The following is a 27828-nucleotide window of genomic DNA, read 5'->3' on the forward strand; positions in this document are numbered from 1 at the left end:
GGTTTTTCCCCGATGAGAATGTCTGAGCCCTGTCGCAGGAGGGCGCTCTTCACTTCCACCACGTTGTTATCGCATTTCTTACTTGTGCAAAAGCCTGAAGGCTTGACATGTACTTTTGCCAGTATAATTCGATAACTATTCAACCCAAGGACCCGGGGATACAGGTAAATAGAGTTTAATTATTGTAGAATCTAACATGATAATTGTCTTTACATAAAGGTGTGATTTAAGGCGATTATTTAGACCAAATTTTCATGACATAATCTGCACGTGATAATCATTGCTGTATGCACAAGTGTGCATGTTTCACTGTTGAGATAGTCCCACACTGGGGGCCAGTCTACTGGACTCCCTCCGGGTGCATTCCACCAAATGGTTGTATTTCCGCGCCGCGCGCAAGCTCATAAACATTTTGTGATCCCACGGGGTTTTTACAAAAGACAGGCCATAATCAGGAGGGATCATAGAAATAACTCTAAGCCTGAAATTGCAGACTTATTCTTGCGGGCGGTTAATTCAGAAGTGAGTGCATAGTTTTATTGCTGTTTGGGGGGTATCTTCGTTCAAAGGCAAATTAAAAAAATGTTCATGGCTAACCCCCATGAAATTGAAACGAAAGTGATCTTCTGGCCATAATCTTGAATTTCCAGTAAAAAAACGGAGGCCCACCTCTTCATGAGAGTCAACAGGCGGTGCTATTTTGGTCCAATTTTGCACTGTTTTCTATGGGCGCTTACTTGGTGTAGTGTAACCCTCCGCATCCAGTAGACTGACCCCAGTGTGGGGCCATGTTGAGATAACCTTTGACCTCATATTCTAATGTGTCGTTTGAGTTACTTCTGTTTCATATTTTACATGTAGATCTTTGAAGGTGTCGTATTGTCAAAAAGCTAGTTCTCCACTTAGATTAGTAATTTGAGTATTTTTTTTTTTGCATTTAGGATTATTTGTGCTTCTCTTGGTTGCAGTTTTTACGGGATCTGTGACATGAATGTTAGTGATCTGCCATTGATCTGCCAGTAATCCATGAGTGATTTATAATGTGATCTGTGGGCGATTTGTGTCCTATGACCCTCGAACCTTTGAACCTTGTAATTCTGTGAATCTAAGAGCCAGTAATAAATCAGTTGAGCAGCAACAATGGAATAAAGTGAAAAAACAAAGTGAACATCACAGAGCTAATGATTGAACATTCTGCACGAGACACACATTGTGAATTTAATAAGATCTGCAACCGCCAGTGTTGTTCTTCAGTTCTACAGTCTCTGACAAGCTCTGTTTAAAAGGTGAATGTAAATGTAAGTTTCTTGTTGAACAAAACTTGTTCTTGGAAAATTTCTAGGAAAGAAAATTTTGGCCAGATATCTGATTCACACTTTGATATTTTTGAATGCTTTGTCAAAAATCATGGTAGCAAGGAAAAAATCAACAAATAGTTACAGGGCGACATGTCACTCACTACGAGTGATCCCAAATACTTTTTCATACTCAGCAGTCAAATAAACTTTTTGCATCTAATGTCTGTTTAACCAAAATGACTTTCAAAGTTTTTGTTTTATTAAAACTGGCCAAAAACAGAACACGTCCGGCCTATTTTTTCCTAGTTTTGAATCGCGCATAAGTGCATGCACACAATATACATTGCGAACTTAACGTACTATACGGACGTTGCAGAAATGTACGTAATGTAACTTGGTTCGTCAACTGAGGAGTGTGCAGTGCAAGAAGGTATTGGTAACTGGTGCCACTGAAAAAATGAGTCAAAACTTACGAAAGATCCACTTTTTAAAATTCATCGGAATTTTCATTTATAAACTAATTTTCTCTAAATTAAAAACTTTTTCATTAGAAAATCAACTCTTTACAATGTCTGAAAATGGATTTGCCGCTCGCCCGGTTACTTTCTGGAAACTGATCCAGAACGAGGAAAAGTGTCGTCGCCACTTTTGTCGATCCTGTATAAATTTAAAATTTGAAATTAATTTGGTAGTGTCTCTAACACACAAGATGGACTACTGACCACATTTAACTGGATTTTTGTTGCTGCAGTCTGACTGAATAATTTAACTGGGAAAACGACTGCATTAGGTGTAGAGATCTCACTGGTCGAGTCGTCTCTCTGTAAAAGTCGAGTTGTACTAACAGGCAATTTGACAAACGGTCAAGTTGTCCGACATCCCCTCTCATTGGTCCATAGGCCTTCATGGACATTCTCGTGGTCGGGATGACGTCACTGCATCTTGATTCCTCTCTCTGATTGGTCATTTGGTGGCTGTTCCATGTTTCACACTCGAAACTCAAAGGGGCAAAAGTAGTGTCATGGTCTTTGGGGAAATTCTGAATTTTTGACGAAACTCGCAACCTCGCAACCTTTCTATCAAGTATGCTTGAAATTTCACTGTTTTTGTGATTCTCCCACAGTATACCGAAAAGGTTTCAGTTATTATTATCATAATAAACCAAAAAAGGAGGAAAAAATGCAAATCCCTGTACAAAGTGAATGGAAAGTTACCTCTTTGTTCAGACGTGATTGCAGTAAATAAGCCAATTTCCTGTTCCGTCGCCATGTTGGTCTTAGCACCCCTGCGCAAGTAAGTAAACAAAGCTGGAGGGGAGCAAATTGTCTACCATAACAATCATGAGGAGCCATTAAATTACATTATGCAACATTTTCATGAATTTGTTCCCCTCTGTTAAGTCTTCTGAGTTTGTGCACATGAGATGTGAAAAAGGCTTATGGAACAACCTGCGACCGGGAGAATATACATCATGCCTACATGTACATCATACATGAGTTCATACACCTGCCACTGATTCCAAAACCTTTGCAATTACATCAATATGTAGGCCTGTTGACCTGATTTCCCCCTTTTTTAAGTGCAAAATAAACACTTCTAAATTGTAACCACAAAAATATTTTTGTATGTATTAGGGTTACTATAATTTATCAATTTTCAGGAAGTTCTTACATGTACCTGGTATATGGGATTTTAAGAGATTCGTTCTAGTGCACCGCATTAGGGAACACTCAGCTGGAGTTGTGCCAATTGTCAGGATGCTGTCTTTTTTTAATATTAGGCTGTTAAATTTCATGACACCAAAATTGTTGACAGAGGTGATCAGGAGCATGTGTTATGAAGGTTATAATATAATTATTTAACTGAATGAATTTAAAGTGTTTCAGCAAAGAGATGTGGCAAGGATGCATGAGGAAAGTCAAGGAAAGGTCAAAGAGCGGCATGTTGGAGGACTCAACTATACTAGGGCCAGTCTAGCGAACTATGGGTACCTCCGTATCCTTGGCCCTACTCTTAAACTGGAAACAAGTGGAGGAAGGCTTAAACATTGGGAAAAAGCTCCCCAGCCATGAACGGTATGAGCAACATACACACATTTTACAATTGCCTTTTTGATTAATTCACCCAGCAGTTTATCATGTTAATTCATTTGCCCAAACTGAAATTCTCTGACCATAGTGCCTGTTGGTGAATTTTTTATAATGTTGTCATCTTGACACCGTTCTACAGTGATTTGCTCAAGATCTTTACTGGTGATGAACACATTACAACTCCAGGCGCCAGCAGTTGTGGAGATGTCAGAGAATGTTAATTAAAGCACACCACATTTTTGAAACTACATGCGCTCAGAGTCAGTTCAACGTACAGGTATGGTTTTGTTGTTATGGTCATTTGGAGTTCAAGACCACATACATGTATGTGCTGGCCGCTTTCATTGAGTGTGGTAGTGGAGAAGTTTAAATTTAGACTGATCTAGCTGTCTTGGATAAATGGGCACTGCACAAGAATGGAATGTTTGATATTCACAAAATTGATGTCAAAATGACCACAAAGAGTTATTGAGAAATGCCTAAAGGTTCAGCTCATGAGAAAAACCACTGCAGAGATATTGGAAAATATGTTGTAGGGAGATTCCACAGCCCCCTTCCCCGGCTCTTTTTATGATTTAACTTGTAGTTATAGTTTGTAGTGCTTGGTTTTTTAACCTGTTTTAATTTTTCGGGTTACGTCTTTTTGGGGGGGGGGGTGGTATTGATTGATTGATAGTTTTGGTTTTGATACATGTACATCTAGAATGGTGTCCAAGTCCTTACTAATTCAGTTCCCTGCAACTTTTCCCTTGAAGATTCTTCATTCAGATTGAGTTTCTCCTCCTTCGTAGCGTGCCATTTTTGCAAGTTACATTTGCTAATTGAACACGTCCTATACTTCTCCTGCACACAGGCAGACATTGATGCTGGACTCTGCCTGCGCACATAACGTGCAGCTGTGTAATGAACATGCATCTCATTCAGGTAAGAGATGACTGGATGGAGGTACGTACATGTAAGTCAAGACATGACATAATGCTCATGCATACATACTTGACACCTGCTAACCCTTCTGATTTAATCGTAACTAGGCAGCTGTGGTGGCTTCACGCTCCACCCATGAAAGGGAAAAAAAGAGGGGAAGAAATTGTTTGAAAGGGGGAAGGGGGCTGCTTGATGTGGCAAGGGGGTATTTTGTTACTGTGTGGTGGGGGAAGGGAAACCTTTCCCCTCCCCTCTTGGGTCAGGAAGATCAGGTATAAATTGAATACCTTTCCATTTTTAAACTAAAGTTGAAGTTGCCACTTGGTGCAGCCAGTCAAAAAATGTTTGGTTCCGTGTTAAAAGGCCATGCGAGGTTAAATTAGAATAAAATCTGGTACACTGAGTTATCTGATTGCACATTGTTTTTGTAACAAATTTTTTTATTATTTTAACCATTTTATGATTATTTTTACTCCACACACCAATCCCCTTGTTGCCATGATAGTACCTCCTCTTGGAGCATTGATTAAGGATCAATCAAGATGGTCAGATTGTGGAATCAAGAGGGCCTGCATCTTACTTCCTTCAGAATTGGAGGATGAGGAGAAAAAAGTTAAAAACTGTCACTTTGCAAATACTGACCTTAACCCTAACCCTGCCAGATGCACTGGCCATGTAGAGACAATGGGAGCTAGTCCCATAGAACAATGCCACAGTTGGATCTTCTGGTGACTGGCAACCACAGACTCCCAGGCTACACACTGGGCAGGCAAGCCACTTTGACAAATGATGCAGTCTGTCCTGTCTGCATGTTTCTGGCTAAACAATATTGTGCTTGTTTTAATTATGTGACAATTGGTTTGGAATCATTCATGTTAATTGCCAGAATTGGTAGCTTTATTTCTCCCTCCCAATTTTCCTGTTTTTATTGTTAGGGCACTTGTTGGCAAGTGGATAGAAGCAGAGACGGTAGTGAGAGTGGAAGGAACATGTGCTGTCTGTCCTGGAGTGACTGTAAGTTGTCCTTTCAAGCGTTGAGGAAGACGTTGATATTAATTCTACCCTCAGGATTCACATCAGTTTCCACAGAAAAAAATGGCGCGCCCTCAGTGGCGATATTTAGTGCTTTGTGTACTTCGCCAGCGTGCGGTGCAAAGCAAGTTTGTGTGTACATCCTTTTCCACGAGGCTTGCAGAAAAAAAGTGTCAGGATGTGCGAGTAAGAAGTATTTTAAAAAGAAAACTTGAGTTTTTTTCTGAAAAAAGAAAGCCAGTCTGTATTGGGAAAGGCAAGTTGTTCAGTCTCTTGGAGAAAAAATAAGGCGAGTTACAGCGGGATTGTTTTTGGTATTTGGGATTTAAATTTCATTATTTTCATGTGTTTAAATTATGCACCAACATTGCATACATGACTGTATGTACGTAAATGTGCATGCACATGTACACCCTGTAGATGTGTTAAACCTAACATCATGCTTAGGTTGTTTCTTGACTTTGATTTTCGGTTGATGATTGTTGTGATATGTGAATGTGCTTGGTACAAATAAGATCGTTTCGCACCGTTTACCTAACTTACTTTAGCCTAGTCTATCCAATTCCAAATGTTTAATTTTTTGGCGTCCTCTGCAACTTTCAAGACCACTTCCAAAACAAAACAGAAAAAGTTTCAGGCATATAAGGGCTAGCGCTCCACGAGCAGCTGTAGTCGTAAGCCTAGTTTATGGCCTAAATAAATAACATTCGCAAGCTTATGACTTTGGGTTGGTTGACCTGTTGTGAACAATTTGATTTTTTTTGTTATCTAAACCGTATCACTGGTTGTGCTTCTCAAAATATCGTGAATGTACAGCCAGTCTTCACCACCATGATTGGACTCAATCTCATGCCATGTTCTTTTTTTTTCAAATAATGTTTCACATGGCATACATGTACATGTAGGCTTCATGTGTACCTTTAAGTTTTCGTGGGCTAACATGTCGGCCAGCCGACCCCGGCAAGCTCGGTGGTCGAGTGGTTAAGACATCTGCACCAGTAAGCAGGAGGTGGTGGATTCGAGTCCCACCCGAGTAAGCTTGTGAGGTTTTTTCGCAAGCTCTCGAACAAGCACTGAGCATACAGTGCTTTTAACATACGTTGGGTAAGGGCAAAACCGTTACATATAATGTAGGCATTTGTTGTAAAACTGTAAATGATGTGAATAAATCACTCTTCACGGACACAGTAAATGAAGTTCAGCTAAACAAATGTATACTCGTGGTGCGAGGTCACGATCTCACCAGACATACACATAACAAAGTAAATCTTGAGGATCAGACATGTACTTGATTGCATTCTGAGGCCCTATCATGGAGCAATATTTGCTACAGTTGGATATTGCGCCACAGCCAAGTGCAAATGCAGACCACTACACGATACATGGTGGATAGCGGACATCTCCTTACATCAGTTGAAGTACACATCAAGGTATGCTTGATGTCATCTGCCCAAATGAGTACACAGTGCCAGCACAGGTTTACATGTCTGCATGGAATTTGTACGTACATATACACGTACATGTAGCATGAGGTAATTAGGGCCTGCTTGTGACGTCGACTTAATACTATGGTAATAGATGGTAATTAAAAGGTGACATGTTGTCCATACATATTGTGGCATTTTTCTTTTCCCACAAAATAAATTATTGAGTAATAAAGTAGCGCGCTGGAGCAGCTCCACGCACGGTGGGAATTCCTATGGGCGGTGGGTTCTCAACAACCCGGGGGGATGTGTCCTTTTGTGGAAAGTATATCCACACTTGCAGGCAACCCTATCGGACAGACAAGTAACTAGCACACAAGACGAGGAATAACTTATCTCATCTGTTTATTCAATGAAACATAAGGAGGTACATTGACCTCCTATACTGTGGCCTCAGTTACCTTGGGAGGCAATAGGACCTCCGCTAATGACCCAGAAAAAAATAATCCACAATTTGTCAGTTTATTTTCCTCCTTAAAACCAACTAAAAACTACAGAACCACAAATTACCTTGCCTGAGCTAAATCCAAGCCAGACTCGCCTCAATTTAATAGCTCTGAAAAGTGTCTTAGTGGAAATAACACTAATGCTTACTTACAGTTTGAAAAGCTCAATTGTCGTGTTCGGTGCACTGTAACCTGTATCAAATAAACAAAACAGCAAGTGAACAAGTCTAAAATTTCACCTAGCAACTTTGAATGACAAGCTCTAATTTGGGCATCAGAAATAGCCCGTTGGGTGCTCGAAACATCATAGGATCGCTAATACGCCCGATTGTGCTCCACACACAAAAAACAGCCCAATGCATCATTTAAGGGAGCAGTTAAAGTGCACAAAACTAGGTTTACCATGATAAATAAACAAACAAACAAACAAACAAACAAACAACCCAACACCCCAACAAACAAACAAACAAACAAACAAACACCCCAACAACCCGACAAACAACCCAACAAACAAAACAAACAAACGAACACTTTATGGAGAGAGCCATGCGTGACCTACGCTGAACGATACATGAAACTGTTTACATGGGAGAGTCTTTGTGCATGCATGAAATGAGTGTTCACCAATTTGCGCTACATAGCCCCGCTCAAGGCCTAAACGGTCCCTGTTCATACAGGCTAAAAATGAATACAAAGCAAATTTGTGTGGCAAGAAATGATTGGTGAGAATTAAATTGCGGAAGCACTGCTAGAATAACAAAATTTACATTTGATAAAGTTAAATTGAACAACTGACTTATATTAATAGAAAGAATTTTCCCATCCACAACAACTAAACGTTACATAGATATAGCAAGTAGGAAGAAACTGTTGACTCTTTTCTCTTTTCAGTTGGCACTAGAGTCCATGTGAATCCGCAACACCAAGAACATTTAAATCGATATAAACAGTTCAACTGTTCAAAAACAAACAGCACTGGGCCAAAATCTTGCTTCCCGCCTCGTGGGTCCTGGTCCTTGTCCATTCTAAAATCTTCTCTCCAGCCTGGAACTTCGTCTTTGTGACAACATCTGTCACTCTGTTGAGGTCATTTTCGAAGGCAATGGTGATGAAGGAATTCTTCTCAAGCATCTCTTTCTCGCCAGATTCTTCACTGGAGCCACTCTGTGGTGACAGCAGCATTTGGCTCCTCAGCCAGGCTAGTGGCTTGCCTGTCACTGGTGCTGGCACTAGAGCCGTCTTGGTAGTTGGTGTGACGGGGATTTCGTTGTTGGTGGTTTAGCCTTCGTTAGCGGCTTCTGCTGGCAGGAGTGACATCGACGCTAATGGAGAGATGACTGCCTCTTCAGCCACGGTGATCTCAACTCCATTCCAGACTTTATGTGGTATGGGCCAAGGAGGTGGTGGCACCAAGAGTTGAACTTGCCCCCTCTGTCGATAGCCCACAGAGGCTGCAGACAGTGCCCTTGGGCTCTAAGGGACTTCAGCACTCTGCACCTGACCATGCTGACCAGTGAGCTGCCGATGGTTGTCCGTCTGGAGGTCACCCAGGAACTGCTCATGAGCCCTCCTGTAGTGCTTTCGCAGATTATCCCGGCATTTGGACAGGGAAGTGCATTGATGACAGGCAAGGTATCTTGGGGGCCCATGACAATCCTGAAAGTGCCTGTAGGGACTCCTCTTTTGTAGAAATACCTTCGGGCACTTCTTGCAATGAAGTAGCCTGGTAGTATCCAGGTCTTCTGGGGTAGTCATAGTCAGGCAAGGTCTGAAACAAGACACAAGAACAGAGGGATTGTGGTAACCAAACACTACCCTCCAGGGTTGTAGTCAAGTACTTTTTCCGAGTACCAAGTACTGTCAAGTATTTGACTGCCGAGTACAAAGACAGGTCGAGTACTTTGCCAGCCGAGTACAAGTACTGGTTTCTGAGTACGAGTACAAGTACTTCTAATTCCGAGTACAAGTACTTCTAATTCAAAAGTAGTTTTATCTTAATTTAGAGACTCTAAGACCTGCCACTGTGTAAAAGAAACACCGAATGCAGATGACATGGCTACAAGAACAAGTGATCTGGCTAGCAATGTCACGGTCACTACACGTGCGTTGCAGCAGTTGACACAACGTGCACGGCGCGGTGAAGTCTATTTTCCAGACTCAATTATTCACATGCCTGTGATTTTCTGTATGCTGGGTTCGTTGTTAGAATTTTCGGGTCCAGGAACCAGACTACCAATGCCCAAGTAAATCGCGGGACCATTCTGGAGTACCACAATATAATTTGCGTACGTGATTGGTTAAGTACGCGCACAGACGGCGAATGGGTCGTATACATTAATGGCCTCACGTTCGGCCTTCTCTGTGTCAGAACCGTATCGAATATCGGGTCATTGGAGTCGATATTTTTGTACCTCATTTTAACGGCCGTGGTAAGTTAACTTGAAGGATTTTTTTATTGAGTACTGTTAATCGAGTACGAGTACTTTGATGCTCGAGTACAATTGTTGGATGTCGAGTTCCAAGTATTTTGTAGCCCAAGTACAAGAACTGTAGTTCGAGTACGAGTACTTGGACGTCCAAGTACAAGTATGAGTACTCTGAAAACGGTACTTGAGTAGTACTCGAGTACGAGTACTGAGTACGAGTACTACAACACTGCTACCCTCTAATCCCTATACCTCACTGGCAATCTACAAGTTCTCGACGGCAAGTGCCGTTGTTTCACTCGTGACCTACCCCTCATTATGTTGGAGGGTTTCATAGAATCTTGGAAATCTACAGGTTTTGGATCACCCATCACATCTTTACGAGATTTTAGAGGGGTCTCCACCCGCTCATCCACCAACACCATGTTATTTTCCAAGTCAATCTCTCGAGTCACCTCGTCTGCACTCATTACCTTCTCAGAGGTGACAGCATCTGACCCACCTTTGGCTACACCTTTGTCCCCAAACTCACCAGTGCTCAAATCCACACCTGCATCCATATCATCAGAAGGAGGAATTTCTATCCGCCTACCGTCAATCTCGTGGATTGAGTTTGGATTTTCACTTTTTGGACAGACTCCTTTGTGCTTGGTTGGGTCATTGACCCAAACAAAATCACCTCTCTTCAGTGGCTTGCAAGACACATTTCTGTCATAGCCTTTCTTTTGTCTCCTGGTACTGGTCCTTAAGTGGTCACGTGCCCTGTTGTGTGCACTAGAGACTCTTCTGCATAGTCTAGTCCACCACCTACAGGCTGTTAGAAGGGAACAGTCATGAGGTTAATCATCATGTTGGGTGTCTCCCCACTGCTCTCCTGTGGGGTAGACCTGTAGGCAAACGTCACCTAAGTTGCAAATTCCAATCCTTTCGCTACCTATTTGGCTCTACCATGGTGGCGACCATGGTGATGAGGGTTTGATTGAACCTCTCTTTTAGGCCATCGGATTTGGGATTGTAAAGCATCGTTCGGGTTTTGTTTATGCTGAGGATATGGCATACTTCACCAAACACATCTGCCTCAAAGTTTCTGCCCTGATCAGACTGGAATTCTGCTAGAACCCTGTACCGGAATACAAACTGGGTAACAACGACCTCTGTGACTGCTTCAACTTTCGTAGCACAAAGTGGGTAAGCTTTCACCCGCTTGGTAAAGTAATCACCCACCACAAGTATCCAACGGTGCCCATTGTCTGTTAGTGGTAGCTGGCTGATTATATCCAGTGCCCCCATTCCATTGGATATCCCACTGGAACTTGATATAAAGGGGCTCTGTTCTGCCTGGGTGGCGACTTTCTTTTCGCACATTGCTCACACGCCCTGAGGTTGGAACGGACGTCGGCATGCATGCCATGTCATTATTAGTGATTCTTTACTCTGGAAAGTGTTTGCTTAAACCCCAGGTGTCCACTTGTTTTTCCAGCATGTAATTCTTCTACTGCCGTTCTCCACAGGGACTCGGGGAGGATAATTTTCCATTTCAGATCTTTGCCATCATCAGACTCCCATGCCCTGCACAACACATCTGGCATCAGGGTCCAGTATATACTGGTCTTCTGACTTACACGTAGGGTAGGCTAATATTGGTGCCTCCTACAAAAACCTCTTGAGGGTTTCAAATGATCTGTCACGTTCCAAGTCCCACAGGAAATCTCGAGACTTTTCGGTCAGTCTGTGAAAGGAGTTCACTACATCTGCGAAATTGCAGATGAATTGCCGATAATAGGAGGCGAGGCCCACAAAACCTCCAACCTCCTCAACGTTGGTAGGGTTTGCCAGTCTCGAATTGCCCTAATCTTGTCAGGGTCAGTGGTGATACCACTCTCTCCGATACTTCATGTCCTAGGTATTTCACTGTTTTCTGAAACGGGAAACATTTTGCCGGCTTCAGCTTCCGATTTGCCTTTCTGAAGCGGCTAAGTACCTCCCTAAGGCGGTCAGTCTCTTCTGTAACTGTTTTCCCATATATAATCACATCATCAAGGTATACCAGCAGTGTCTGCCATTGCAACCCAGTGACTACTCACTCCATTAATTTTCAAATGTGGTATTGCTAAGTCCGAAGGGCAGTACTCGCCAGTGGTATAAGCCTCCCCTCACCACAAATGCAGTCTTTTGTTTTGCCTCGTTGTCGAGTTCAACTTGCCAATATCCAGAAGATACCGGTAGGTCCAACGTCGAGAACCATTTTGCTCCAGACAGGGCATTTAGGGAGTCGTCTATCCTTGGACAGGATATGCATCTTTATTGTAACCGAGTTTAACCCTCAGTAATCCATTCAAAATCTTTTTGTGCCATCTTAATAACAAGAATCCCATTTTCTGCCCAGGGTCTTTCTGAGGGTTCTGTTACTCCTCTATCCAAGAGGTTTTTCACCTGTCGACAGATCTCTTCTTGATTGCCTTCGGGTTGCCTCCGCAACCGATGTTTAATCGGTCGGGCGTTGACAGTATCTATAGTGTGCTTAACGAGGTCTGTCCAACCTAGGTCGGCTTCACCCTCAGAGAAGACATCCTCAAACTCAACCAACAGTTGCTTGACCTCACTTTCGAAGTTGGGTTCCAAATTCTCAATACTTTTATCGGAAAGCTCTTTGAGATGAGATGGGACCTCCACTCCCACTGCAGATCTTTCAGCAGACTCGGGTTCTATGTCACTTTTTTTTTACCGCTGTGAGGATGCCCGCTGTGGTCCCAGAACGCAATACACGTTTACTCCTACTTGGGGTTAGTACCCCGAGTCCAACTTGTCTTCATCGGTTTTGACAAGTGTCCTTGCTAAAATTAGGCCCCATTGCATCAGTTCTCCACCATTTGGGACTGGTTCTACTATTCCAAGCCGTGAAATGTGGTCTTGGTTTAGTTTTCACATACCTGGGCACTACAGCCTTGTGGCCTGCCGGTATGGTTGTCATGGCACCTACCACTACACGGTAGCAGGAAGAGGACCCAATGCAATTTGTACAATGAACTGTCTCATCACGCAAGTGCAGAAACAATATGTCAAAGTCCAAAACACAACCAGTCTGGAGTAAATAATCCATTCCCAGAATTCCTGGTACTGGTAAATCAGCAACAGCTGCTCTAACAGGACCAACCGTGTGACCAACCTGTATTTCCAAGTCAGCCATACTCATAATATTTCCCATTGGGCTGCCTTCAGCTTGGCAGACTTGAATATTCTCTGTGTTCAATTTCGGTCGCCTACCCAAAGAGATTTTATGATAAATGGACCTTGACATAATGGTGTCTGTAGGGCTAGTGTCAACAAGAAATTGTACATCGACGCACTGAACCACACCTTGTACGTATAACCCTTCTTTGGGTCCTTTAACTTTTCTCCTCTCTACTTGTTTTACTGTTAGTTTGGGCTGCTGTTCTGGGAAGCACTCTTCGGACCCGCCATTTGCAGTTGCAGTCTGTCAGTGGGTCCCACAGGAGACTGCCTTCTGTTTCCTGAAGAAGTTTGTATACCTTGCATTCTTGGGGAAGGGCACTGTCTTGCGAAGTGTCCCCAACCCCCGCAATTATAACAAGTCAGTTCGGAATGTGACACGTCACTTGTTTGTGTTTCATGCTGCACATCCATCTGGATGGACGCATTATTCACAGCTTGGCGTTTGAATTTGTCGCGGGGCGAAACTCGTAATGGTTTGACTAGGCTGACCAGTCAACCACCATTACTCCCACTGGCTCTGCAATATTTAGCCTTTCTGGGGGATGGATCCTTCTCGGCCTCCATCTGCTCAAAAGTTTCCGTTTGTTAAGCAGCCCTAATGGCTTCATCAAGGCTTTGGGGTCTTGCCCTAAATTCCCTCTCTAACTGACTGCCGATCAATTGCGTTGGCAAAGTTGGCTCATGCCTAACGATCACGGCCACACTCAGCCAATTCAGGGTATGCCAGGGCCACGAGTTCAGGGATTGCTTGAACCAGTTCTCTTGGGGATTCCTTTGGTCCCTGTCTTCGTGTTTGCAATTCCATCAAATAATTTTTGGCCATTTGGCCCGGACCAAAGTGTGCTTCCAGTAGGCCAACTAATTCCCTATATTGCAGTTGCCCGCTTTCCTGGTTACAACGTCAGAGCACTTTCAGTTGCATTCCTTTTAAACTTGCTGCCAAAAATACAGCAGATTGCGCACAAACCTTCTCTCTGTCAGGACCACCGTTCTTATAGAAGAGATTGATTCTACACATGGTGTACCCACAAACCTTCTCTCAGCCAGAATTACTGTTCTTATAAAAGAGATTGATTCTACACATGGTGTACTCACAAACCTACTCTCTGCCAGAACCACCTTTCTTATAGAGGAGATTGATTCTACACATGGTGTACCTGCAAACCTACTCTTAGCCGAAAATGACTGGTAAATTCTGTCCATTTTTGACTGCAGAGGGGACCAACAACTTTGGAAAGACATGCACTATACATGCACATGTGAAGTGCTCTACTGTTATGTTCAAACTACAACCTGCATGCCAGTGTATGTACATAAATGTTGCGGGGTGAAATACGCAACCATTGGGGTACGGCAAACCCGCTATTGTGACTGGCTCTCCCTAGGCGTTTGTTTTCAGGGAACTCCTCTAAGGCCCCCCCCCCCAAATCTTTGGTTTCTGGTCAGCGTGCATGTCATCGTAGACCTGCACATCGTCATAATGAAAAGTTTTTAATTTGGTCTAATACGAAGTCCAAAAGCTGCCAAACTTGCTTGATTGACTGGAATCCTGCTACTGTGTATTTTTAATGTGTTTTAGATGGGGTACGGTTCAGTAATATGTACAGTAAAGGAGCCCTCTAGGCCCCCATACATTTAGCCCGGCATTTTTTTTCAGATTACGTCATTTCTGTGTTATACATTTATATCTGGGAACCACACAAACGAGATGATCTTATGTCCTGTGTACATCTACAAGCTGGAAATGCTTTTAAGCAGTAATTAGTGAGGGGGCCAGTCTATTTCAGTGTTGGTAGTGGCAGTACCTACGCATGCAGTCGCAATTCGTGCATTACACGTACATCACTTCTACGAAAAAAAAGTGAGGGCCAAAAAAAGGTGTTGCCTCACCACTTTTGGAGCCAGCCCCTGACAAGAAACCTGGAGACTTTTCTCTTTTGGCCTTAACATGCTTACTTTGCATTATTGAATAACCACTAGGCAAATGTTGTCAGGAAACAGAAATTGAAGATTTTACTCAAACCAACGGGGATCATGGGATATTACTTGACCCTAATGACTTTTAAGTGTGACGACAATCATAGGAGTGTCGTGAAGACTTTGTGTTAATTTTTTAACATGGAAATAAAGTTGACTGAAGGATGGCATTGATTGGTTTCCCTTCCCATAGCAACCGTGGCAGGAAGAATATCCATTGTGTTTCCTTGTCCAGAAACTGATGCAGTTGACCTGAGAACAAGGCTGTGCAGGAACCACCCCAGGGGCTGCAGAGTCTGCCGTGCACAGAATACTGCATGACTAGGATCTGTCGACATCGGTACAGTGGTACGTCATTCTCTTTGTAGCCGTTTGCAGATTGGCAGAATGGATGATGTAATAGTCAGAGATGCCACTTTTTCAGTTTTATCAGGATTTCCCTTTTTTGTCAAACAGACCTCCAAAATTCCGATTTTCCCTTCTGACTCAAAACAAAAGGCCCAAAAAAACCACAAACGTGAATGCATGGAGTTCTACCTCTATAAATTCCAGTTCAATAACAGTGGCACGCGGCATGCATGTGTACAGTTCTTTTCCTGTAGTAGCCTTAAAAACAAGGCTGCTTTGGTCTGCATGATCGTTGAAAGGGCCGGAGATCCAGCAGCTCCATGCATACCAAGTACTGCACAGCACAGTGAACTGTCTAAACACGCACCTTGTGTGGGTGTATGAGTCGATTTGTGCTTGCTGCACTTCGCCGCCCTGTGCACCTTTTGTGGGCTTTTAGGGCATGCTGAGGTCATTTATCACATAGCCTTGAATTCAAGTCTATCATGTCAGTCAGTGGTTCCCGATCGCAGTGGTTGTATGAATAGGAATATTGTACATAGCAAGTCGGGAACCAACTGCTCCACGGTCGTGCATGTGTGTTTTGGCAGACCGCGCAAGGCTGTCGATCGATGTCTATAACCATGCTGCAACGTAACCTTGCATGGTTTGGAGTTAAAATTTCATGATATACGTGTATTTCATGCAACAGATTTTGACAAAATATGGAAATACAGTTGGATCTCATTAATAAGAGCGCTGTGAATACAGTGGACTCTCAGTACTACGAGCTCGGGTAGACGAGACTCCGGTTTAGATGTGCATATTTGCCAGTCCCGACTGAATTATACACATTCCTATGAGGGACAAAATGCGTAATACGAGCTCGGATGTTACAAGATTTCGGTTAAGACGACCTTTTTTTGCACACTGGCTGAGTGCAAATCTATTGTTATCTGTCTATTTAGCACAAGCTTTTTTTAAGGCAATTTGTCAATCAGCCAGTCCATTCAATTTTGAAAGGTGCTTCCGTAATTAATGCATATACAGTAGAACAGTGCTGCGGTTTTCCCTCACCGAATCAAGCTGTTTGTGTCCAGTGCTGAAAGAGAGAGAACAATAGGCATTTGCGGTTCCCGTACTGAACATAGACATTCTTTGAGGCGGCTCTCGAACCGCCTGAACACAAGCGAGTGCCACCAAAAGTGCTACGATATTTAGGACAGTGGTGAACAAAAGAAATCTTTCATTTGATAGAAATACAAATGGTCAATTGCCAAGTTCTTTCTTCGCCTTTCACCTCTTTGGTCCGGCTTCGATTCCCGATTCTCAGTCCACATGTGGATTGGGTTGTCAGTCCCTACCTGATTCCGTGAGTTTTAGCCGGAATATTCCTCTGGGGTTTTCCTCCCACCTCTAAAACTGTAACTGCTTCTCATTGTCTCCTCTCTACAGGTTTCTTCAGGTTTGCGAGCTACATGTACAGTGCCTTGGGCACTTTTGAGGTGTCTATTACCAGAAATAGTTACAAATGAAAATAAAAATAATGACAAATAAAATGATGACCAGTCCAGTTTGCAACTCCGGTTGGAATGGGAGAGAAAATTGCTACAGAACTGAACCACTGGAATTTCATTTTAGAAGAGTTCCATACCGTTTTAGGATTTCATCTGCATTACTCTTGTATTTTATGATATGATTGATTCTCAGATATTAAAGCAAAAATGGCTTTTAAGTTCAAAGAACTTGCTTCGTAGTTTCATTTGAGTTAGGAAGCGGGTGGAATATCCAAAAGTTGCTTTGTCTTTAACTTCTTACTATCACCTCATATTTCCTGTGCTTTGTCGATACAGAGTACAAGATGTCCCATAGGTCTACCTTGATGGAGCCAATCCAATTCACCTCTCCAACAACCGCCCTTCCCTTTTGTGACTACCAGGATATTAACCTCTGTGACATCAAGGAGCTCCATCCGAGTCAGTTCAAGTCAAGCCCCAGGCAAGCTTGTCTTTACTTTATTTCTTCCCAGTATTGTGTGAACTTGTGAAAAAGAGACGAATTACTGTGATCAAAGTGACTGGAATTAATGGCTTTTTATTTCTCCTTGAACATTCACTCTAATTTCATTTCCTCCAATCTTGCATTTTGTGACCTTCTTAGCCACTCAGGACAGTGTGAAAGAGAACCATTCCATGAATGCCTCAGACTGGAGTTATTTGTTTTCCCTTCCAAATTTTTGCTTTTAATTTTTTTTTTTTTGCAAGGTGGCAGCATTGGCCAGAAATTAACTGCTTATACCGGTAGGTGCATGGTCACTAAAACGAATGAGATTGGATGCTTTATACATTTGAATGGGCAGAGGAAGCCCTGCACTAGATCACATCTTTCCCCTCACCAGTCTTCTAGCGGCAGGTGCAGTATGTACATGTTTGTGGGAATATGTCATTTCACGCTTGAGAGAGCATCACCATTCGTTATCTTCATTGATGCAACTGTAGTGCTACACGTAGTTCATGTACCAACCATGCCTGTGATTTGTGCATCTCAGTGTCTTCTTGCTGGCCACAGACAATGGTGACCCCTTCAGTTGGAATGTCAGGCCAAAGAACCTGTACCGCATCTGTATGCTAAAGTCTCAAGCCATTTACTTACAGTTCTGATGAATTGTCCAAGGAATGAAAATCTACAGGTGTGTCATCACTTCTTTTACTGAGATGCCCACCTGGAGCTTACATCATTGACAGTGTGCTATGCATGTGTTGTCAACTCTGCCAGGTCGTCATGGTTGAACTTTCCATCAACTTTTTCTTTACTGACCCGTGGTTGAAATGTGGCCAAAGTTGAAACGGTGTATCCTTGTCTTTTGCACTGGAACCCTTGAAGAAACAGTTTGTCAAATCTTGAAGAAGGCAGCACCATCTGTGGAATTCATGAGGGCACTGTTTTAAATCTTCAAATCTATCATAAGGAATTTCCTCAGCAGCTCCTTATTGTATGGCATCTGTCATTTGTTCAAGAGAGAGACCATCCCCAAAGCAAACCTTGGGACGTATTACCATCCTTTGTGACAAACTTTCACATCCACTCCAAGATGCTTATATACGATGTGTGGTACCAGTTGTACTAGATGACTCCTCTCCCACTAATCTAAGGTTGACGTTTTCAGTTTTACTTCAGATTCCACGTACTCTTGGGGCAACATTCACAATGTGTTCCACAACACGGCAGCATTTAGCTTTCATGTCTCCCAGTCAGGGTCACTGGGGGAAATTGGACTCTGTGGGATATCTTGAACCTTAACCTTGGTAGTACCAGGCTCAAGTGCATGATTGTTCGTGAATCCTTGACTAGACGAGTGATCATCTATATTACATTTCTGTAAGTATCGCAGTAAAGAGCCCCATCCATTACACTTTCATTACAAGCTTGGATTGAGGCAAATGATGAATATCTTGTTCTTGGATCCAATGTGAACCAGCGGGAGGACTTGAGTGTCAAACTTTCCAGACCTAGCTTTTGTCTCAGCAACTTGAACCAGCCGATGGACTTGAGAATATAACCATCATAGCTCTAATCTCAGTAATGGCTGGACTTCAGCCTCAAACCATCCAAACTTGAGTGACCAGTCTAAGCTTACAAGGCTTGAATGAATTTGAGCCTTAAACAATCCGGCATGAATGACCAACCCTAGCTCTAGTCTCAGCAACATGAACCAGCAGGTGGACTTGAGCCTCTAACCATCCAGAATTGAGTGACCAACCCTAGGTCTAGTCTCAGCAACACGAACAATGAGGTGGACTTGAGCCTCAAACCATCCAGGCATGATCTGAGTGACAAGTCCTAGCTTTTGAGCCTCTTACAAGACTTGAGTAAGTTTAAGCATCAAACTATCTAGGCGTGAGTGACCAATCCTGGCTCTGGTCTCAGCATTGTGAACTAGCAGGTTGGAATGAGCCTCAAACCCTCTTGGCTTGAGTCCTGACCAGAACTGACCAGTCCTAGTTCTTTAGCCTTTTATGAGACTTGAGTGAATTTGAACCTCATACCATCAAGGCTTCAATAACAAACCCCACCTCTAGTTTCAGAAATAGCTAGACTTCAACCTCAGACCATCCAGGCTAGAGTGACTAACCCTTGGTCTACTCTCAGCAATGTGAACCAGCAGGTGGAGTGACCAATCCTAGCTGTAGTGTCAGCAACATGAACCAGCAGGCGGACTTGAGTCTCTAACCATCCAGGCTGGAGTGACCAATCCTAGCTGTAGTCTCAGCAACGTGAACCAGCAGGTGGACTTGAGACTCTTACTCTCCAGGTTGGAGTAACCAATCCTAGCTGTAGTCTCAGCAACATGAACCAGCAGGTGGACTTGAGTCTCTAACCATCCAGGCTGGAGTAACCAATCCTAGCTGTAGTCTCAGCAACATGAACCAGCAGGCGGACTTGAGACTCTTACTCTCCAGGCTGGAGTAACCAATCCTAGCTGTAGTCTCAGCAACATGAACCAGCAGGTGGACTTGAGTCTCTAACCATCCAGGCTGGAGTAACCAATCCTAGCTGTAGTCTCAGCAACATGAACCAGCAGGCGGACTTGAGACTCTTACTCTCCAGGCTGGAGTGACCAATCCTAGCTTTAGTCTCAGCAACGTGAACCAGCAGGCGGACTTGAGTCTCTAACCATCCAGGCTGGACTGACCAATCCTTGCTCTTGTCTCAGCAACATGAACTAGCAGGTGGACTTGAGTCTCTAACCATACAGGCTGGACTGACCAATCCTAGCTGTAGTCTCAGCAACATGAACTAGCAGGTGGACTTGAGTCTCTAACCATCCAGGCTGGAGTGACCAATCCTAGCTGTAGTCTCAGCAACATGAACCAGCAGGCGGACTTGAGACTCTTACTCTCCAGGCTGGAGTGACCAATCCTAGCTTTAGTCTCAGCAACATGAACCAGCAGGCGGACTTGAGACTCTTACTCTCCAGGCTGGAGTGACCAATCCTAGCTTTAGTCTCAGCAACGTGAACCAGCAGGTGGACTTGAGTCTCTAACCATACAGGCTGGACTGACCAATCCTAGCTGTAGTCTCAGCAACATGAACTAGCAGGTGGACTTGAGTCTCTAACCATCCAGGCTGGAGTGACCAATCCTAGCTGTAGTCTCAGCAACATGAACCAGCAGGCGGACTTGAGACTCTTACCCTCCAGGCTGGAGTGACCAATCCTAGCTTTAGTCTCAGCAACGTGAACCAGCAGGTGGACTTGAGTCTCTAACCATCCAGGCTGGACTGACCAATCCTTGCTCTTGTCTCAGCAACATGAACTAGCAGGTGGACTTGAGTCTCTAACCATCCAGGCTGGACTGACCAATCCTAGCTGTAGTCTCAGCAACATGAACTAGCAGGTGGACTTGAGTCTCTAACCATCCAGGCTGGAGTGACCAATCCTAGCTGTAGTCTCAGCAACATGAACCAGCAGGCGGACTTGAGACTCTTACTCTCCAGGCTGGAGTGACCAATCCTAGCTTTAGTCTCAGCAACATGAACTAGCAGGTGGACTTGAGTCTCTAACCATCCAGGCTGGACTGACCAATCCTAGCTGTAATGTCAGCAACATGAACTAGCAGGTGGACTTGAGTCTCTTACCATCCAGGCTGGACTGACCAATCCTAGCTGTAGTCTCAGTAACATGAACTAGCAGGTGGACTTGAGTCTCTTACCATCCAGGCTGGACTGACCAATCCTTGCTCTTGTCTCAGCAACATGAACTAGCAGGTGACTTGAGTCTCTAACCATCCAGGCTGGACTGACCAATCCTTGCTCTTGTCTCAGCAACATGAACTAGCAGGTGACTTGAGTCTCTAACCATCCAGGCTGGACTGACCAATCCTTGCTCTTGTCTCAGCAACATGAACTAGCAGGTGACTTGAGTCTCTAACCATCCAGGCTGGACTGACCAATCCTAGCTTCAGTCTGAGCAACATGAACCAGCAGGTGAATGTTAGCCTCTAACCACTCCGGGCTTGAGTTACCAATCCTCGTTCTAGCTCTAGCAACAAAAAAGGGCAGGTAGCCATGAGTCTGACACCACCCCGAATTGAGAGACCAAACCTTACTCTAGTCTCAATAATATCATGCATTGTAGTCACACATTGCAGAGTAAATTTGAAGATTTTCGTATGAGTTATTTACAAATATCTAGTGATTGCATCAAATTACTGAGGACTTCACCAAATTTGTTATTCCCTTCTTTCTTTCGGTGCTGCATTTACAGTGGTCCGCCATCTTGAAGAGTCCATTTTCTTGATGAAGATTTGTGGGTGAGTAGTGATAGATTCTTTCACAAACCTCTGGGAAATGTTTAATAGAAGTAAGGAACAGATTGTGTCTATTATGTTGCAACTTTTATGTTGGCTTCATTATTTCTTCAAATGAGCAACACTGAATTCACAGGCAAAGGTGCTGTAAGAAAATCTTTTGGAAAATTTTGCAATTGAAAATATTATTAAGCCCCAGAATAGCTTTTTTTTCAGACAATTTCACAGACTATTTTATTGGCCTTTTCATCCCCACACCCCATTTTGAACTTGAGTTTTATATGCCCAATCTTTTTTTAGACTTGGCATGCACATAGACGCATTCATTATCAGCACAGATGGGAAGTGTCAAGTCCATCTGATGTATGGGTTTATTGTTGCTGTCATTTGAAGACCATGTTTGTGTCGGTTTCCATGCACATCAGCAGGGAAAGTTGAAATTGTTGGCTGATGAGCTCTCTTGAAAAAATAGGTGCAGCTCGAGAAACAAATATGTCTGATTTTCACCAAATTGGGATCAAAGTGACTGAAAGATATTACTAGAAAATTTCCTTAAGACTTGGTTACATGAAAATATAACCCTCTGTTATGAAATGTTGTAGTCAATTTAAAAATAACCGAAAACATTCTTTATTTTCCGGGATGAAAAAGGATGACAGCTTTGGATTGAACTCAGCCAGCTGTGAGAATATGTTGTGATTTTAGATGTGCATGCTATTCACCAGATTACCGAACATAGTTTAATTTTGTGATAATCTGATGATCTTTAAGGTTTAACCACTTGCAGCCGGGGGCTCCGATACTGGAGGCATAGGCCTTATATTCATGGCCGGGGTTTCTGAAATCAAAACTTTATTAAAAAAAAAAGTTGCTGGGTGTTTTTATAAAAGTTTCTTGCTGTCACTTAAAAAGTCTAGGCCATCATTGGAGGTAAATAAATTGGTCTTAGGCAATAATGGGTTGTTGGGGCCGGAAAATTGGGACTTTATTTTATAGCCGGGGTGACCGAACTTATAAAAGCCTGTAATAAATTACGAGCTGCTGGGAGCTGCTGAGAGCTGCCGGGCACTGCCAATCAATCCCCGTATTCTTTCAGCACAGAGCGTTGACATTAGCGGAGGTAATCCATGTATTGTTTGTGCAGAACGCTATTGTTCGCGCTGCCGGGCGCTCGTAGCAGATTATCACTGCACTGCACTGAAGACAAAGGGCGGGCTGTGCAGACTCATTATGCACCTGTGCCCCATGAATGACCCGGCCCGGGCGCTGCTGGCCCTTGCCACGTTGACTGACAGGGCTAGGCCCTCGCTGCTTGAGAATAAAATCGCAGTGCAGTGGCTTGTGTGTTCATATTGGGTATCGTGTTATCAGAGCACAGACAACATGGCTGAAGTTATATCCCCAGAGAGTCTGGTTCTTCCAGTGAAAGCGAGTTTAATCTCAGTTCAGACGAAGGTTCCTCGTCTTCTTCGTCACCGCTGTCACCTGCTCAAGTACAGTCAAGTACAGAAATTGACAGTGATGTAGCCTTGGCGGTATTTTTATGCCAAGCGCAAGAGACAGTCCCCTACACAGACCGTCGCATCGACCAGCAGCAGTGCCGCACCATTCCGGTGGACGGATGAAGACAGTACACCGCTGAAGGACGGCTTCACCGGTAATGGTGGTGCCGTCGATCTCCGCCTGCATCGCAGCTCAACCTGCAGTGAAGCCTTTGAGCTGTTTTTTGACGACGTTCTCTACAAGATAGTGTAAGAGACCGACCGGTATGCCGTGCAGAGGCCAGCTACGACATAGGCGCACATGCGATCATGGACTGATCTGAACACTAGAGAACTGAAGGCCTTTCTAGGCCTTTGCTTAATGACGGGCATTGCTTCATAGCTTCTGGTCCACCGACCCACTACTGAAGATGAGCCTATTCCCGTCCGTCATGCCCCGAGATCGCTTCCTTGCCATCCTGCAGTCCCTGCACTTCAACAATAACAGCGCCATGCCGGAGGACTGCACTGACTGCCTCTTCAAAGTGCGCCCAGTCGTCAACCATTTTGCTCAGAAGTTTGCCACTGTCTACGTTCCTCGACAGGACATTTCCGTCGACGACTCCCTGTTGAAGTTCTACGGGTGTCTCCGCTTTGCTACCTACAACCCCAGAAAGAGGGCCAGCTTCAGCATCAAGATGTACAAGTTGTGCCAGAGCACCGGGAGTGCTGCCGGGTACTGCTACAACTTCAAAATCTGCACCGGCCAAAGTAAAGGAGACCTCCCAGCAACTGCACAAGTGGTGATGGACCTGGTGAATGACCTAAGTGGTAAGGGCTACAACCTTGCAATCGACCGGGCCTTCAGCAGTTCCGATTTATTTCGACGACTTCACAACCAGAAGTTCAACGTCGTCGGCACCGCCATGGCGAACAGAAAAGGGATGCTGAAAAACCTGCAGTCCGTCAAGCTGAAGCGGGGCGAAACAATGTTCCAGTCGGCCGACCTGGGCGTCAGTGGTTCTCTCCTGGCCATGGTGTGGCAAGACAAGCACAACATCCGTATGCTCTCCACCATGCATACGGCAGACATCCGTGGCTCCGGCAAGCAAGACAGGACGGGGCAGGAAAAGCAGAAACCGACCTGCGTCATCGAATACAACGCCCTGATGGGGGGCGACCAACTAGCGGCAAATCATCAAGCTACTCGTAAGTCCCTCATGTGGTACAAGAAGCTCTTCTTCTACCTCCTCCACTTGACGCTCTTGAACAGCTACGCGATGTACCTGGCCGTTGGTCACCGCCTCTCCTTCCTCGACTACCGCTTGAGTCTTGTCCGTGAGCTGCTGTTGGACAAGCCCTTGCCGGAGTACTGCGCTCAGCACGATACTCCACCAGTCACCAACTCCCGCTTCGTTGGCCGACACTTCCCCGTGGACTTTGAGAGGACCAGCTATGGCGACTTCCGCTACCAGCGGTGTGTCCTCTGCGCTTCCCATAGTCAGCAAAAGAAGACACACTTAGAGTGCGACACGTGACACCAGCCCCTCAGCCCCCTGCTTCAAGGAGTACCATACTGTCCACTAATTGACACTTTGAACATTTACTTTCATGGACATTTTCATGGACATTATTTTTGTGTTTTTTATGACTTGATGCCCCACTTATCTGGTGTAAAACTATTTGTCATTTACTGGTGGTTTAGGAGTTGTCATTGTTTCATCCCTTGAAAAAAATGATGAAAAAGACATAGTTTCTGGAAAGTACTGCTTTGAGGATGTTGTATTTTCATCTCTTGAAAAAGTGGCACATTTCCTTGTAACGGTTTTACTAATTGGTCATGTTTTCAACCTTTGAAAAAAATGACAAAATAGACAAAGTTTCTGGAAAGTACTGCCTTAAGGATGTTGTATTGTCATCCTTTTCATTCCTTGCACCGGTGTTAAGAGTTTGCTCATTCTTGCCTTTCTTATGAGTTTTGCTGTTTATTTGATTAGAAAGAGTGGAAATTTATTTTACTACTTTTATGAGTTCAACTATTTCAATGAGAAATGAAAAGAAAACACAAGAGAAATGACAAGAAGAAAATAAGAGAAAAAGAAGTTCTCTCCAAATATTTGTCTGTGTCTGTTTCTATGTGTACTTGATTTTATTGGTCTTCTAAGATTTTACTTGAAATTGTTGGGGAAATAAAGTTTGGGAAGGGAAATATCCATTTTGAACTAAAACTTACACTGTTGGAGGAAAAATGAACAAGTTGGCAGATAAAATATGAGAGTAGTTTGGGGGAGATATAAGTTTGGTAGATGGGAAAATATATAACAGAAAAAACCAATATCTTCAAAAAAAGGAAAGGTTATATGCAGCAGCGCTGCAAAAAACCCACACTTTGAGACCCCATTTTTTACAGCATGATTCATTTGCCGTCATTGCCTGCACTCATTGAACAGTTGACAAAGCCCAGTGCATGTGGGCACAGCTTCCCATTCACTCACCGCATATTACACGCTGAGGTCTTGACCATCAATCGCTCTGCATTGCAACATGGCAGTATAGCAACGTGCTGGGCCAGGGCCCGGAACAAAAGAGCCCTTATGTAACGCTACACAATTGGGGGCTCTATACAGAGCGGGCGGCGTGGCTGCAAAACCGAAGGGTCAATGGAGGTTGCTTGTGAGGGCTAGACTCGCCACGAGACACTCATTTTATGGGGTTTAGGCATTCAGAAAAAAAAATGAATTTTTGAAAAACAAAAATATGAAAAAACGGCCCGGCAGCCCATGTAACGGTTAAAAAAAGCACCTGGCAGCAAGTGGTTAATTATGTAGGACAGAGGGCGCTGTCTACTTGTAGCCTGCTAAATACTGCTAGTTAAATTTCTAATGACAGTGACTAAACATCCACTGTCCTACATGTGTATAAATGTCCTGAAACACTTGCTTTTTTCTTATCCCTGTAGGCAAAAAACATCAGGGAGGCTGAAGTGGTTCCTGTTTGCTGTGGTGTTAGCCGGGGCATCCCATGACAAACCTAGACAGCTCAAACCAGATGCTACAATGCTCAAAGATTAGATTTGCAGAAATAAAGTTTACAGATTATCTTCCAATGGTAAACATAGTTAAAGGCTTTTGTCTTGTTTGGAACAGTTTTAGGCTTTTTGGAACCGGGAATACGAGTAGATTTTTTTTGTTGAACATAACACAACTTTGTTTTACATAACAGTCCCATATTTTTAGAACTGCTTTTCAGGGTGTATTTTTGTCTATAAAGAAATCAAGCATGTTTAAGTTATTTTTTTCTAAATGTCATATCTGAGTAAATAAAAATTACAAAGCATTAGACAAATTGTTCACTCAAGTGGAGACATTTCAAAATGTCCATCATGTGTACTGTTCATGATAGCACAAAGTAATCACTATCATCCCTTTAATTAAGCTGTGAAATACGACTCATAAATTCTTGAGAAACCTGGAGAAATTAGCAGATTTACCATTTTACTGCTTTTTATTTTTCGCCTGAATTTTCGAGATTTTATGCATAATTTTCTTCAAATTGTAGGAACTTCTTATTCAAATATGCCCATCATGTTCCTAGAAAGCATATCGTAAGATAGACTTAGGGGCTTAGTACCAAACTTTCTTATATATGCCCCCAAAAGATAAAAATTCAGACGCCCTGAAATTTCAGTTCTGCAGAATCTCGATCTCATATGTTCCACAGTTGAATTTTTTTGTGACAAACATAATTTACGTGTAGAAATGGATATTTTGAAGAGGTTTAAATAATTTAAAGGCTTGCAAATATATTGTGGACCTACAATATACTGAAGTACATGCAAGGTCTGAATATTTTGTCTAATCCTTGCCTTTTGCATATTCAAATTTTTCTTATTTAAATATATGCAGATAAGCTGTGCCCTCTGACCTTTTTTGAAATTGCGCAACCCTAACCTTTAAATATAAGTTCCGAAATCTTATTTATCAAGAGGCAATTGGCCTGGTGGTTAGCTAGCTGGCTGCCAGGCCAGGGGATCCCGGTTCAAATCCCGGGGTCCCCGGAAAAGGAGGTTTTTTTTTTTTTTTTTTTTTTTTTACTAAGTTTTTTAACAAAATTGTGCATGCCCACCTGGAATTGAACCTAGGTCCTTATGCATAGCAGTTAGTGTCCTTAACCGCTATGCCATGGCACTTTCTTGGAGAAATGTGCTCGTTTCTAAATGTTAAACCTTCCATTGTTTGGACTTAGTTTATTTTTCGGCCAAACTGTGTACTGGAGATGGGCAAGGGTGGCAGTCCTAGGGGCTGGAAGTCTGAGAGCTGATAGGAAGGGTAGAGTGGATGGCTGAGGGCTTGGGACTATCAGTATTAGAGCTCTAAGGATCCCATAGGGTTGAAGGACATAGCTTCTAATAGTGTTCCATATTGCTAGTGGGTTTATTGTAGCCCTTGTAAGATTGAGACTAAGGCTCTAAGAGGGAACTTTATATAAGGAGTTTGGAAGATGTTTAAGACTGGCAGAGCTTAGGATGAGGCTGCAATGTAAAATATAAAGATGGGAAACAGATGTAAGTGGTGGTTGGTGGAAGGGCTAAGTACTACATTTCACAAATGGATTATACAAACAAAAGTTGTTCTGTTAGTTTAAATAAATGAACATTTATTTCACTTGCAAATAGAAATTAACTGGTTATAGCAATAAATGGTGATTGTTTAACATACAAATAAAGGCATTTTTGCAAGGCAATATTTTCAAATGAAACAAATTTTGTGTCTGTGCTAAAAGGTCCTTACTGAAAAATATT

General features: G+C 43.3%; 1 long non-coding RNA gene across 6 annotated transcripts; it reads left to right on the plus strand.

Moving 5' to 3' along the window:
• The first annotated feature begins 27 nt into the window (after nt 1–27).
• On the plus strand, nt 28–27770 carry LOC147798098 (uncharacterized). Of its 6 annotated transcripts, none has more exons than XR_015426568.1 (9): nt 28–164; nt 3177–3373; nt 3528–3665; nt 4242–4312; nt 5248–5326; nt 15105–15259; nt 17092–17236; nt 21504–21549; nt 25987–27770. It is a non-coding gene; the product is annotated as an uncharacterized LOC147798098 (long non-coding RNA). The 6 variants fall into 5 exon arrangements; XR_015426570.1 differs by having other exon boundaries at nt 15147–15259; XR_015426571.1 differs by lacking the exon at nt 3528–3665.
• Nucleotides 27771–27828: the final 58 nt, after the last annotated feature.

The sequence above is a fragment of the Acanthaster planci genome, linkage group LG09 (genome assembly GCF_054643075.1).
Source record: "Acanthaster planci isolate LZ-2023a linkage group LG09, COTS_SCS, whole genome shotgun sequence".
In the NCBI taxonomy this organism is placed as follows: Eukaryota; Metazoa; Echinodermata; class Asteroidea; order Valvatida; family Acanthasteridae; genus Acanthaster; species Acanthaster planci.